This window comes from Physella acuta, unplaced genomic scaffold, assembly GCF_028476545.2.
Source record: "Physella acuta isolate Inbredline_101_S28 unplaced genomic scaffold, ASM2847654v3 ptg000820l, whole genome shotgun sequence".
Classification (NCBI taxonomy): Eukaryota; Metazoa; Mollusca; class Gastropoda; family Physidae; genus Physella; species Physella acuta.
Genome location: NW_026732338.1, coordinates 467,904 through 483,391, shown reverse-complemented (window position 1 = coordinate 483,391; position 15,488 = coordinate 467,904). Strand labels below are relative to the sequence as shown.

The 15,488-nt window shown below is 40.4% G+C and overlaps 1 protein-coding gene across 1 annotated transcript in view; it reads left to right on the top strand.

Moving 5' to 3' along the window:
* Window positions 1-4,115: 4,115 nt before the first annotated feature.
* Window positions 4,116-15,488, top strand: part of LOC131951679 (mucin-like protein) — a 55,853-nt gene continuing 44,480 nt past the window's right edge. The window contains exon 1 of the mRNA XM_059314035.1: window positions 4,116-4,285. The gene's annotated coding sequence lies outside the window, so the exon portion shown is untranslated. The remainder of the gene's footprint in view (window positions 4,286-15,488) is intronic.

The window sequence follows — 15,488 nt, the reverse complement described above, 5'->3', positions numbered from 1 at the left end:
ATACGGAATTCAAAGTGCTCTGCATTGTATTTCTAGTCTGATTTTGCTTAGCTGTTTTATATACTACGAGCTGACCCGCGCCGTAAGCATACGCTGCTATTTAGTTGTTTTTTTTCTACTTTTCAGTAATTCATAAATTGTGAATTCGACACTGCCCTCTCTTTACCCCCCCCCCCCCCCCGCACCCCCCCTCCTCCCCCGGTGAAAGCAGCCGTCTGTGACGACAGTTTACAGACGACCATGAAAAGATCAAGCAGAACTTCTTACCTCTCCTTACCAGTGTTTCTTCCAGACTTTTTTCTCCGGGGGGGCACTTGAAATCTTCGGGGGGGCGGTAAACTTTCTTCGGGGGGGGGGGGGGCGGACACTGCTAAAAGTATATATTTTCTATATAAATTATGTAAATTTCATTTCGTTCGGGGGGGGCGGTAAAAATTTTTCGGGGGGGCTTCGCCCCCCCCCCGAAGAGATGCCTGGAAGAAACTCTGCTCCTTACTTTCAAATTATTTAAAAGCTAAATTATCTGCCCCTAATGGCCGTCATATTGAAGACATGACTGAGCCAGGGATGTATGCTTACGGCCAATGTTTCATGATGGTAATTGAATGGGAAATGCAGAAGACTACAAACTACAAACAATTAAACATAAATGTTATGGAACCACCAAAAAGTGGAGGATCTTGATTTTGCTGATGATGTTTGCCTACTATCTCAGAAGCAACATGCTCAAACAAAACCGACTATGTGAAGCCTCGACTAAAGCAGGACTCAAAGTCAATTTAAAAAAACACACAGGTCGTCAGAATCAGTATCATCCATGATCTCTGCATCATAATAAACAAATACGGGAAGCCTACGAGGACATAAACAATCGTATCAACAATGTGAGATGCGCCTCTAAATCCAGATGTCCGATGTGGGATTGCAAAAACTAGCACCACAAAGCAAGATACAAATCTTCAATACAAATGTCAACACAGTACTGCTATATGGCTGAGAGACTTGGTGGGTACTAGGTAAAATAACTATGGGCTATGGACCACCAGAATTAGATGTCTACGGCGATTTCTAAAGATAAGATGGCTAGAAAAGATGTCCGAAGACCAGAGTTTCTTTCCTGTATCTCTTCAGGGGGAGCACTACCCCCCCCCCCCCAACAGCACCCCACCGCCCCACCCCCATTGAAAGAAATAGAAACAACTTTTTAAAATATAGGAAATAAATACTTTAACCAGTATTTGTCTCCCGGGAATTTAAGTGCGCCCTAAACCCAGAAGATTCAATCCCCCCCTTCCACACTAATTAAAATGTCTGAAAGGAACACTGTTAACAAAACATCAAGGATATTATTATTAAATATCGCGAGTGGAACTGTCAAAAGAAGAGAAAACAAGGGCCAACGTAAACAATCCTGGAGAAGCACTGTGGAAGGAAAAGCGAGGATTGCGTGGCTTACATGGGCTCAACTAAAGAGAGCTGTCTAAAACCGTCTCGTGGAGTGGTGTAGTTGCAACCCTTTGCTTCTCGGAGTAAGATTATAATCCATTGGAAGTTCTTTACCTTGCAGTGGAATTGGTTATTAGAAATATAGAATGCTGTGAAAAAGCCGCTTATTTTTCGACAAAAAACATTACAGACCAAAAGTTTTTATGATATAAAATCATCAAATCCTAATGGTTTTTGAGAAATCGGAATGATGTACCACATGCAGTGGTGCGGCACTTAATGGTGTCACCCCCCAGAGGCGTAGCGACCCTTCCCGGGGACAAACTTTCAAACTTTCAAATTTTTTTATTTGCACCCCCCTCAAACTTTCGATTTGCACCCCCCTCAAGTTTTTGATTTGCACCCCCCCCCCCTCTCAAACTTTCGATTTGCACCCCCCTCAAGTTTTTCTCTCTATATTTTGCTATTTTTTTGTCTTGGTGTCACCCCCCCCCCTAAAACGCCACTGAGCGTGCTGTATGAAGCCTAAAGTGTACGTTAGTCACCATTCATAATACTGAGGTAGAAACCTAATAGCGACCGCATTGCACTCGTGTGAGCCACCTGTTTTTCTACCCCAGGGGCGCCGGCTGCGCCCTCTTGTTTGGTTTAGTTATCGAATGTAGCGAACCACCGTGTCCCTATTGTAGGGTGCTCTAAAACGAATGTAGGCTGCATAGTGTTCAGTGGGGAGTCGGGGTGCGCCAGGTCACCCGACCGCCGGCGAACTCGTCTGGTTCTATTTAGTCAACGATTTTAGTAGCCCGATGTATTCATAGTATGTGTCTCTCTTTAAAACGAACGTAGATGCCTTAATTCCTACGGAGGAGATTGGGGTGATTTGGGTCACCCAACCGCCGACTCGCCGGCTGATGCGCCTGGTGCTGTTTGTTGAATCAAGTAATACCCCGGACCCCCTGAGCAGGACGATCAATCAACAGATCTCAGGTGCTAAGATAGCCATGGGGAACTCTGGGCGCCAAACCATACCCTATCACCGACAAACCATAGTTTCCTGCGATCGGATGAAAGGTGTATAAATGCATACAAGACAGACACATACATTCATATATATAGGCCTATTTCATTTACCGAACTGAAACAGTAGGCCTACTCAAGTTATCGTGTTCCCTCAGAATTTCCCTTCCGGAAATCGTTCAAAAGCTGATAGAATATGCTTATACAATCTAATAGTTTTGAGAAACGGTTAGTGAAATCGCTCAAAATTTGATAGAAAACTACATATTTAATACAATACGCACACATACGTACAAGCACGCACGCACGCGCGCGAACACACACGCACACATAGAGAGAGACAGAGACAGAGAGACAGAGAGAGAGAGAGGCTGAGACAGGCTAAATTGCAAAACTATGTTCCCCCCCCCCCCCCCCCCCCCATTTGGCAAGGTGTAAAACGTTATTTTTCACGATTTCAATATTTCCTCTATATCTACTCCACATAAAATAAAACTAAACAAATATATATTTAAAAAAAAAACGTTTATAGCACTGAAAATAAGAATATAAAACAAATTTACTTTCTTTCATTAAAGCTTTTGTCGCTAAATCATGTAAACGATATCATGAGCGACCAAAGCTTTTATTGTTTTCCTGCGGCAGGGGCGTAACTAGGGGAGGGCGGGTGGGGCGGTCGCCCCGGGCGCAGACCCTAAGGGTGCGCCAAAAGGGGGTAGAAAAATTAATTGAAAAACTCATTTTAAGCCGAAGTATTAAATTATATATAGTCAAAGTTACGAAAATAAACGACTTCAAGGCGTTTCACATTGGTGTAACTGTTTCTATGTCAATTTTGTGGCACCGAAATAGAAAATCTAATGGGATAGTAACTGGGTAAGAAGCTCCACAAACCTTTCCAATTTATTTATTTATTTACTTTTCAAAGACAGGAATAACTATAAATAGAATGGGAGGGAGGGGCGCAAAAATATATATTCCGCCCCGGGCACCGGAATTGGTCGCTACGCCTCTGTCCTGCGGCTGAACATAGACTACAGTTTCAAAAAAAAATCTATACGTTTTATCACGTATTTAACTAGGTTGTATAGAGCGCTACTCTCATACATCAACATCGACTAACGATAAACAAAGGCTGACGACAGGTGAAGGGAGAGCGACACTATGTAGCGCGCGGTAAGGTGTACAGCGTCCAGCCAATCAGGAGCCTGTGAGCCAACCACACTGTCAAGGTGACCCAGATGTCGCGCTGCAGGTGAGTCGTGCCAGTGTTGACAGATCGGGTAGGAAAATCCATCCGGTTACTTCCGTGTGTACATGCAGGTAGCCCGTGTATCCGCCGTACGGCTAGTTTTAATATTCCTTCACTGAGTGGAACGACGTGTTTAATATACGCGGAGCTTTGAGTTTCAAGTGTTCCATTTTAGACTAGCAACTTATAGGACTCTATAGGATTTGAGTCGACTGAGGTAATTCTATCTTTGTTTGTGGTGACTCATTGGTTGCGCAGTCTATTTATTCTCGGATACACCAGCCCAACGGCGTGATTGTATTTTTACGGACCCAAGTGGCAGCTTTCATTCATTAGAAGACAAACGCGGGCGGGGTGGGAAAATGTAAGGGGTAATCCACTGTTACAGCCCTCCAGGTTACCAGAGGGGGAGGGGGGGCATCAAAGGTTCGTGTAGGGTTCGCGAATTGGGAAAGACGACAGTAAAAAGTTGTCACGATTCGTTAAGTTTGGTGTAAGGCAAGTCTCAGTCCAAAAAAACACTTGTACTCAGTCTAGTGTAAAATAAAACAGTGTTGGGCAGACGTTAAGGTAAGTCAAAGTTAATCAATTTAAAACGGCTTTTTATGTCCAAACAATATCATGGATTTTTACGATTGGATTGTTAATTTGATAAAAAACTGATGAAAACAATTTTTAAAATGGTTAATGTATTGTTCACATACATCAAAAGAGGCGGTAGAAGCTGTTTTAACATAAAAAAAACCAGTGTTAGATTTCTGTAAAATAAACGGGCTAGCTATATAAAAGGTTATAATAATATTAATTAAATGTTTAAAATTAATACATTTTTAGCTGCTCAAGTTAAGGTTATTAGAATGGACAGATAAACTAGTTTCCTGTTGTGCTTATAGTTGTTTCCAATTAGTCTAGTGCTTACAGTTGTTTCCCATTAGTCTAGTGCTTACAGTTGTTTCCCATTAGTCTAGTGCTTACAGTTGTTTCCCGTTAGTCTAGTGCTTACAGTTGTTTTCCATTAGTCTAGTGCTTATAGTTGTTTCCCATTAGTCTAGTGCTTACAGTTATTTCCCATTAGTCTAGTGCTTACAGTTGTTTTCCATTAGTCCAGTGCTTACAGTTGTTTCCCATTAGTCTAGTGCTTACAGTTGTTTCCCGTTAGTCTAGTGCTTACAGTTGTTTTCCATTAGTCTAGTGCTTATAGTTGTTTCCCATTAGTCTAGTGCTTACAGTTATTTCCCATTAGTCTAGTGCTTATAGTTGTTTTCCATTAGTCCAGTGCTTATAGTTGTTTCCCATTAGTCTAGTGATTACAGTTGTTTCCCATTAGTCTAGTGCTTACAGTTGTTTCCCGTTAGTCTATTGCTTACAGTTGTTTCCCGTTAGCCTAGTGCTTACAGTTGTTTCCCATTAGTCTAGTGCTTACAGTTGTTTCCCGTTAGTCTAGTGCTTACAGTTGTTTCCCGTTAGTCTAGTGCTTAGAGTAGTTTCCCATTAACCATATATTGTGTTTATAGATCTGTTTCCTAGTTTGTTTTTGTGGGGGTTGGACGTAAATTATTAACCCAAATAAGCGAACATCATGTTGGGGATGGCCTTGATGGGTAATCATTTCTAAGTTGTATGTTACGTCTTAAACAAGATCACTTACTGGTGAAATGGAAACTTCATAAGTTACTTTCGCGCTGTTTGATGCAGCCTCTGTAGGAGCTGTTTGTTGTAGCATTAAATGTAGACCGATAATTGCATTGATAACTGTTTTTTGTTTGTGGTGTTTTGAATGTTTTAACTCTTAATTGTTTATTCGTGGTGTCTTTGTAAGTTTTAATTGTTAGTTGTGTTTGTGGTATCTTTATATGCATTTATTTTTAGTTGTGTCTGTGGTGTTTTAAAATGGATCTATTGTTCATTGTGTTTGTTTGTGGTATTTTTGAATGTATTTATTGTTAGTTGTGTTTGTGGTAATCTCATACGAATGTATTGTAAGACACTAGTATTTGCTTCTTACTAAATACTTACACAGCTCATCAAGATTAAAAAAAACCCACACATTTTGTAAATAGCTTAACTTGAACGGACCAAGTGTCACCAAATTTAACCATCATGTTTAAGACATGCTTTTAATTTTTTTTTGGATCGCCTTGAGAATCTTTGAAATCGTTGAGAGCCAACGAAATATTGCGATGATGGGACTAAAAAAATTGTTGAGAGCCAACGAAATATTGCGATGATGGGACTAAAAAAATTGTTGAGAGTCAACGAAATATTGCGATGATGGGACTAAAAAAATTGTTGAGAGTCAACGAAATATTGCGATGTTGGGACTAAAAAAATCGTTGAGAGCCAACGAAATATTGCGATGATGGGACTAAAAAAATTGTTGAGAGCCAACGAAATATTGCGATGATGGGACTAAAAAAATTGTTGAGAGTCAACGAAATATTGCGATGATGGGACTAAAAAAATTGTTGAGAGCCAACGAAATATTGCGATGATGGGACTAAAAAAATTGTTGAGAGTCAACGAAATATTGCGATGATGGGACTAAAAAAATTGTTGAGAGCCAACGAAATATTGCGATGATGGGACTAAAAAAATTGTTGAGAGCCAACGAAATATTGCGATGTTGGGACTAAAAAAATTGTTGAGAGCCAACGAAATATTGCGATGATGGGACTAAAAAAAAGTTTCTAGTGCACACTTGTTCTGACGCTGGGGGCTCAGACACAAAGTTTTCGTGTAACCCGTGTAGTTCGTGTAACCCGTGTAGTTCGTGTAACCCGTGTAGTTCGTGTAACCCGTGTAGTTCATGTAACCCGTGTAGTTCATGTAACCCGTGTAACCCGTGTAGTTCGTGTAACCCGTGTAGTTCGTGTAACCCGTGTAGTTCGTGTAACCCGTGTAGTTCGTGTAACCCGTGTAGTTCGTGTAGTTCGTGTAACCCGTGTAGTTCGTGTGACCCGTGTAGTTCGTGTAACCCGTGTAACCCGTGTAGTTCGTGTAACCCGTGTAGTTCGTGTAACCCGTGTAGTTCGTGTACCTGTGTAGTTCGTGTAACCCGTGTAGTTCGTGTAACCCGTGTAGTTCGTGTAACCCGTGTAGTTCGTGTAACCCGTGTAGTTCGTGTAACCTGTGTAGTTCGTGTAACCCGTGTAGTTCGTGTAACCTGTGTAGTTCGTGTAACCCGTGTAGTTCGTGTAACCCGTGTAGTTCGTGTAACCCGTGTAGTTCATGTAACCCGTGTAGTTCATGTAACCCGTGTAACCCGTGTAGTTCGTGTAACCCGTGTAGTTCGTGTAGTTCGTGTAACCCGTGTAGTTCGTGTAACCCGTGTAGTTCGTGTAGTTCGTGTAACCCGTGTAGTTCGTGTGACCCGTGTAGTTCGTGTAACCCGTGTAACCCGTGTAGTTCGTGTAACCCGTGTAGTTCGTGTAACCCGTGTAGTTCGTGTACCTGTGTAGTTCGTGTAACCCGTGTAGTTCGTGTAACCCGTGTAGTTCGTGTAACCCGTGTAGTTCGTGTAACCCGTGTAGTTCGTGTAACCTGTGTAGTTCGTGTAACCCGTGTAGTTCGTGTAACCCGTGTAGTTCGTGTAACCCGTGTAGTTCGTGTAACCCGTGTAGTTCGTGTAACCCGTGTAGTTCGTGTAACCCGTGTAGTTCGTGTAACCCGTGTAGTTCGTGTAACCCGTGTAGTTCGTGTAACCCGTGTAGTTCGTGTAACCCGTGTAGTTCGTGTAACCCGTGTAGTTCGTGTAACCCGTGTAGTTCGTGTAACCCGTGTAGTTCGTGTAACCCGTGTAGTTCGTGTAACCCGTGTAGTTCGTGTAACCCGTGTAGTTCGTGTAACCCGTGTAGTTCGTGTAACCCGTGTAGTTCGTGTAACCCGTGTAGTTCGTGTAACCCGTGTAGTTCGTGTAACCCGTGTAGTTCGTGTAGTTCGTGTAACCCGTGTAGTTCGTGTAGTTCGTGTAGTTCGTGTAACCCGTGTAGTTCGTGTAACCCGTGTAGAGGCACGTCGTTGTGTGACTGTGTGGCTCCACGTGTGTCACATATTTGGTCTCTATGGGGTGACATAATATGTTATCACGATGGTGACACTATATCAAACTACCTATGTGATAGCACACACACTCACACACACATATTATAATATGATATATCAGAGTCATCAAAAATAAAAATAAAAACCCAGTAAAATTTTCTAAGAAAATTCAGATGGAAAAAGCAATGTCTATTTGCCAACGTTTTCCACGTGTACACAGAAAAAACTGTTGGTGCTAACTTTAAAGTTCATAGTGAAGGAAGTAAAAATCTGGCACATGACAGGTGTAAAGCGACAGTGTAGATTCAAGAAGAAATGGGACTCGAAGGACAGAGTTTTGAAAACATTTTCTTATCCACATTTTTTTCTGTTTTCACTTGGGGTGGATAGAGGGAAAGAACTTGACACTTCCGGATACTGGGAATTTCAAAGGATAAGTTTGAGCACAGCGGGGGAGAGTTAGTTTAAAAAGTTTACATTGTTTACATTTTTTATTTCTTAAGTGTTTTTGTATTCTTTGGTTTTATGTTCTGAGATACCTCGTAGGAATCATGACGCATTTCTTCCCGCTACTTTTGTTAGTATACTCATGTTGATAATATATGAAGTGCGTGGTGTTGTTATCCGATGGTTATATGGTGGGTGGATGTGGGGGTGGGGGTGGATATAATATTAATATAGTGGGGAGGCTGTGGTTTTATGTGGGACTGTGGTAGATTTAATACTGTTATAGTGGGGATGGGTGTGGTAGATTTAATATTGATATAGTGGGGGGGGGACTTTGGTAGATTTAATATTGATATAGTGGGGTGGGTGTGGTAGATTTAATATTGATATAGTGGGGGGGGGGGGACTTTGGTAGATTTAATATTGATATAGTGGGGTGGGTGTGGTATATTTAATATTGATATAGTGGGGGGGGGACTTTGGTAGATTTAATATTGATATAGTGGGGTGGGTGTGGTATATTAAATATTGATATAGTGGGGGGGGGGGACTTTGGTAGATTTAATATTGATATAGTGGGGTGGATGTGGTATATTTAATATTGATATAGTGGGGGGGGGGACTTTGGTAGATTTAATATTGATATAGTGGGGTGGGTGTGGTATATTTAATATTGATATAGTGGGGGAGGGGGACTTTGGTAGATTTAATACTGATATATTGGCGGGTGGTGGTGGTAGATTTAAAACTGATATAGTGGGGGTGGTGGAGGTGGTAGATTTAAAACTGATATAGTGGGGTGGGTGGTAGATTTAATATTGATACAGTGGGGGTGGTGGTAGATTTAATAATGATATAGTGGGGGGGGGGGGGTGGTAGATTTAATACTGATCTAGTGGGGGGGAGGCTTTGGTAGATTTAATACTGATAGAGTGGGGTACAGACTGTGGTAGATTTGAAACTGATATTAAAGGTACTTTGGATTACTGGTATATTCAATCACATGTTTATGTAGTGGCTATATATCGTGGTGGTACACCTTCCGACATTCTTAACACGAACGTTCTTAGAGATAAGTGCGAATGTTACTTTTGGGTACATTTGACCTGCTATTTCAATAGCATCACTAGCAGCTGAACCTGTGTTGAACACTATAATGCAGTCACGAAGGAACCACATCCAACAACGTTACACCCCAGTCAATAGAACTCGTTTGTAGGAGGTGTTTATAGAAAGTCAGTTCAAAGTTGATGTAGCAAAGTTGCAACAAGAAAAGATTAGTCACCTAAACAAGATCGTGTAACGGTGTAATCTGCTGTCAGAAAAAAAAAGATAAACATCTTTTGACACGGGGCATGAAAATGTTGCTGTTCTACTTCCTCTTCAAGTTCGGCTTTGACTGAAATACTAAGACGTCAACGAGAATGTCTTAATACTGTCGGCCCCACAACGGTGTTATGTTTGAGAATAACTTGGAACGGGAGGGGGCGGGGTGTAAGGAGGTGGCGGTCTTGCCCAAATATAACCTGCCTTTGGTTCCACACTTAAGGTTAAGAAAATAACATTGAGCAATGTACAGTTATAGCATAATGAAATATAAGTTAAGTCATACGGACTAGCTTAACATAAAAAAAAATCAATAAAAAAAAACGACTTAAATTTTTTCCACGAACTATCTCAACCTCTAATCAACGATTCCCAATGTATAGCCTCAACTGTTCTCTGCCGCCTATGTTCTTGTGGTGATACCAGCTGGTCAAGGTTGATCTGCTGACCTACCCTTACTTCCATCGTACAACCAGATACGGTTCACTGCCTACAATAAGACCTAGATAGACGAGTCATGTCGATTTGACCACCAAATAATTAGCCTTCTTTCACTAAAAACAAGAAACAGTTTCTTGTAGCTTAATGTTTGACTTATTGAATAAGTGGGGGGGGGGGGGGAAACTAAATCATGTGACGTGTGTTTGTCTTATTGAAGGAGTGGGGGGGGGGGGGGACTAAAGTATGTGACGTGTGTTTCCACAGAGCTGCTTGTAACAACACATGACTTACTTGACTTACTTGACTTACTTGACTTAGTCCTCTTTGCTTCTTATGGAACATAGAGCCTCAACCATTTCCTTCCATTTCTTCCGATCCCCGACTATTAATTTTGCCGTCTTCCAAGACATCCCTGTTGGCTTCAGTTCTTCAAGAAGACTCCGCCTCTTGGTCTGTCTTGGGCGCCCTCTCTTCCGCTTTCTCTGGGGGTTACACTCAAGCGCTTGGTGTGTAACATTTGGGTGAGCCATTCGTAGCGTGTGTCCCACCCAGTGCTACTTCCTCCTTCTTATTTGCACACCCATAGGCCCCAGCCTTGCTTTTCTCCATAATTCTATGTTCGGCACATTGTCCTGCCATCTCAATTTCAAAATCTGTCTAAGGCATCTGTTTATGAAGGTCTGTATCTTTGCTGTGCTTGCTTTGGAGACTCTCCATGTCTCTGCTCCATACAGCAGAACTGCCTTGACATTTGAGTTAAGTATCCTAATTTTTGTGGTAATGGAGATGGCAGAATTTTTCCATATAGATCTAGGTCGCAGAACTGTGAAAGCGCAGCGGGCTCTATTCTAGCACGTATGTCCTCCTCTGTGCCTCCCGTTTTGCCGATCTTGCTGCCAAGTGTTGAAGGTAGACAAACTCTTTCACATTATTTGCATGTCTTCCGTCTATTGTCACTGGGGCCTCTTGGTTATTGTTGATTCTCATTACTTCTGTCTTTTGCTTGTAACAACACATATGCTTGTCTTATTAAAAGAGTGGGGGTGGGGATGGGGGGACAAGGGCTTAGTGAGACTACATTATCAAAAGCGTTAGCAATGGCATGTGATCTAGCATGTGATTTAGCATGTGATCTAGCATGTGATCATAAACAATGTCTGGGTAGGAGGTGATGACAGCTAGTATTTATAGTTCAGTGTGTGCCCTTGTTTGATATTCTGAAAAAAGGTATTAAGTTTGTGATGCAAACATGTAAGCATTAATTTTTAAAGAAAAACAAACAATTACGCTGTAAAGTGAAATTTACTATGATATGTAAGAGGAAATTTGGAGGCCCCTAAAATTGGGGGCCACGGGTGCAACCCTCTTAGCCTTCCCTTAATCCGCTACTGCACCCACTCTCTTTATATATCCAAGCCACGCCCACTCTATTTATAGACCCAAGCCACGCCCACCCTAATTGTATGGGAGAGTGGGTGTGACACGAGACTATAACGAGGGATGGGTGTGGCTCTGGTCTATACAGATGGTGGGTGTGGCTTGGGTGTATATAAACCCGATCACGCCCACCCTGTCAAATATTTGCGACACTTCCTCTCACATAACGACCCCTAGCAAGATTCCCCCTCCCCCTCACCCCTACCGCAGCGAATCAAACAACGCTCTACCTTCTAAAGAAGATAACCTTATTCCTGGTTGATTCCACAGATTAGCTTGACAATAAATGACATTCCTCAACATCTGTTCATGTCAAGCCTTACAATCGGATGACTCTGAATAATGTATAGCCTGCACTTTAAAATGTTTGTTGTTTCTTTAAAAAAAATATTATGACATTGTGTTTTGGATTGTGATTTTGTAGTGTGTTTAAAAAAAAAATCGGATTAACTTTTTTAGCTGATAAAGTCTTTCATCCGCACATGAAAAGTATTGTACGGATTACTTTCTTAAAGAATAAGGGGAGCCGGTGGGAAAATTAAATACATAACAGACAGGAGTGAACTGACGGTGTTCAAGAGGCCGGTAAAATTTTAAAACCCCAGATTGAAATTTTCATTGTGCGTTTTTACTTTCTCGTATAGAGTATAGAGGAAGTATTGTAATCGTGCACAAAAATCACATGACATTTTGACAGTTTTCACCGTTTTACACCTCAGTACTTTATCATATACGGAGTAAAGGGGACTTATTTTAATCGGGCAAAAATTCTAAATCCACATTTAGAGTCGGAAAAACTGAACTTTGCAATTCTGTCGTTGTGGGTGTCTCTGTGTGTGTGTGTGTGTGTGTGTGTCTTTCTGTCTGTCTGTCTGTAAACACCGTCTGTCTGTCTTTTTTTTACGCCTTGGCATTAAGGATAGTAAAATACCAATATGCCAACAATTAAAAAACCAACTAATACGACTATTACTGCACTGTTCCTGTTACTGCAACGAGATTTTTTTCTAGGGGCCCACTAGAATTTTTTTCCTGGGGGCCCACCGAAATTTTTTCTAGGGGCCCACTAGAATTTTTTCCTGGGGGCCCACCGAGATTTTCCTCGGTAGAGCGGCGGGCCAGCCCACCAATGGTGACATATTTATAGAAAAGAGGCAAGAGATGGGGGGGGGGGGGGTGAGCGACGGGAACGATGCTACAAGGAAATGCTTTTACCTGGAGAAATCAATAAAATCATTATTTTATTCCGTATCGATTTATAACTTCTATCACAATGTCATTGATTCTATATCAATTACGTTTCTATTTTCGTCATATATATTGGGGGGGGGGCGGACTCCATGCTCTTCCATATATATGCCTGTAGCTATACAACATAGGAATCAATAAAGGGAACAGAGTTTCTTCCAAAAATCTCTTCAGAGACCCCCCACCCCCGAAACGAAATCGAATTTATATAAAATAAATTCAGTCCGTTCCCCCCCCCCCCCCCCCCCATTTCAAGTGCCCCCACGGAGCGAAATGTCTGGAAGAAACATTGGATGGGAACAGGCAGTGGCGGAACTAGAAAAAAAGGGCCACCCCGCAAAAAAATTTTTTAGGCCCCCCCCCCATATATATATATATATATATATATATATATATATATATATATATATATATATATATATATATATATATATATATATATATACAATAACATAATACGAACATAGGATACTCGTTGCTGTCCTGTTCGAAATTTGAAAAAAAAACATCAATTAAAAAATTGTTCAACATCATGTCATGTGTGCAAGTGCATTAGCGTGTTTTGTGAAAAACCAGTATTAATTAATTTTTAATAGAAGCCTTCGTAGATACTTGTCGGTCAAAATAATATAAGACATGAAAGCTTTGTATAAGTAATGGTGTCTCGTGTTATGTTTATTTTTATGTTTTTTTTGTAGTTATATTATTAATTTTCTAAATATTATTGATTTAATACATCTCAATACATTTCCTTTTTAGGCATTATCATTCTTTAGTAATTACTTATTAAAAAAATAATAATTAAGAGAAGTAATTGCTTTTTAATTTGTTTAGTACAAATCTATTAAAACGTGCTTATGATCACCCCTATTTGACTATTTTTTAAAAAGGGAAATAAGTCATGGTTTGAACATTTGCTTATCTTTGATACGTTTAATTGTAGATGAAAGACTCGGCTTTCAAAGTTGTTTAAAAACAAAGGGAAAAAGAAGATACAAGAGTGTGGGGTGGTGTCTATAGAATAAAGATAATCCAACCGCAGCTACGGTAATTTTTTACAAAACAACCATCAAGTTAAAAATGAAAGAAAATTTACTTTTTTTTTAACTATAAAATTTTTTATTATGGTCGGCTCTGGGCCCCTAAATGGCGTGGGCCCCCCCGCATTGCGGGGTCTGGCGGCACTGTAGTTCCGCCCCTGGGAACAGGGCAACTTATGCAAATTATTTTTAAAAGTACAAATAAACAAAATGGGTTTTTTTAAACTTTTAAATGGGCTTTCTATATTTCGCCCAATTTTTTTCCAAAACTTAGGGGTGTGGTGGTGGTGGGGGGGGGGGGGGGCTAATTTTATCACTTTTGCATATCTCTATCAAATTAAACGACTTGTTTTTGTTAACGGGAAAATCACAAACTCAGCTTGATAAAATTATGACGACATGAAGTCTTTTGTGTCCAACTCTATCGAGTGTTTTAATCACACATACAATATGATATATATTACAATCAGTGTTTTTTGACCCCCCCCTCCCTTGTGACTATGACACGACCAACGGAAATTAAATACTTTAGTCACATGTCAGATTCCCTCGATCTGATTCGCTAGATGGATTGTGTGCGACTTCCGGTGTGGAGGACGTCGGAAACAGCCGTATAAAAATAAATCAGGATCAACTTTATATTAAGTGGAATAGGGGTTGGGAATTAACGTAATAAAAGGATACATCATTAAATAAAATTATGTGTGGGGGGAGGGGGAGTAATGAAAGAAAGAGAGAGAAAGAGAGAGAGAAAGAAATGCACGAGTTTGTGGAATGATTCAGTGCTAACGTCAGACGATGCCAAAGGCGGATGCCGGATGTTGCCCAATGCACTGATCACCATAACGCCGTTTACCGCATGCCAACAGACATTTTTTTCTCTCCTAAATTCATGTTTTAAATATAGTAAACTAGTGTCGAGTTATTTAGTTTATATACTAAAGTGTATAGAGTAGTTATTTAGCTGCTTCAAGAAGCAAGCATTCAAGCAATGAAGCACACAAACATACCACGCATTCACGCTGTATACAAATTAAAACGTAACCCTTTATAGATGCTGCATTGCTTTGCTTCCCCCCCCCCAATTTTTGCATGCTTTCTCTCGCCAGAATTGCCATAATAATTCAGCTCCTCCTCCCTCCCCCACGCCACTTCTTTTTCATTCTCTTTCCATATTTTTAATTGAGCTGTTTCCATGAATAAAGAAATATCATCTAAAATAATGGTTCCTCTTATTTTCTTTTAATAGTTTGGTTAGATTTTCCTAAGTAGCCACTATTAAATATTGAACACTTTAGTACATCTAGGCCAAAATTAAAATTATTGATTGATTGTATTACAATTTCACAACAATGCGAGATTGCGACTAAATCCTTTAATGCAAACGTTCAATACAAATTCGAATACATTTCCCCAAATGTGACGTCGTTTATCGACATGTAATAAATTGTAATAATTTTTAAAAATTCATTAAAAAACGTTTTAATAACAAGCTTGTATATAATTATGCACTAAAAAGGAGGAAAAAAAGATTTTCTTAAAATGTATAATTGTGCTCTACTATAAAGAAAAGCCCGGCCCCACTCGTCACTAACGCCACCCCCACCCCCACGAGTGTGTGGCCATTAATTGACGTCCTCATTGAGATACCCTCGAGTCTGCACAGACCGTGTGTTTACTATAACATACAAGAACATTACAATAATGCAATAGGCCTAGTATAGTCATATAACATACAACAACAATACAATAATGCAATAGGCCTAGTATAGTCATATAACATACAACAACAT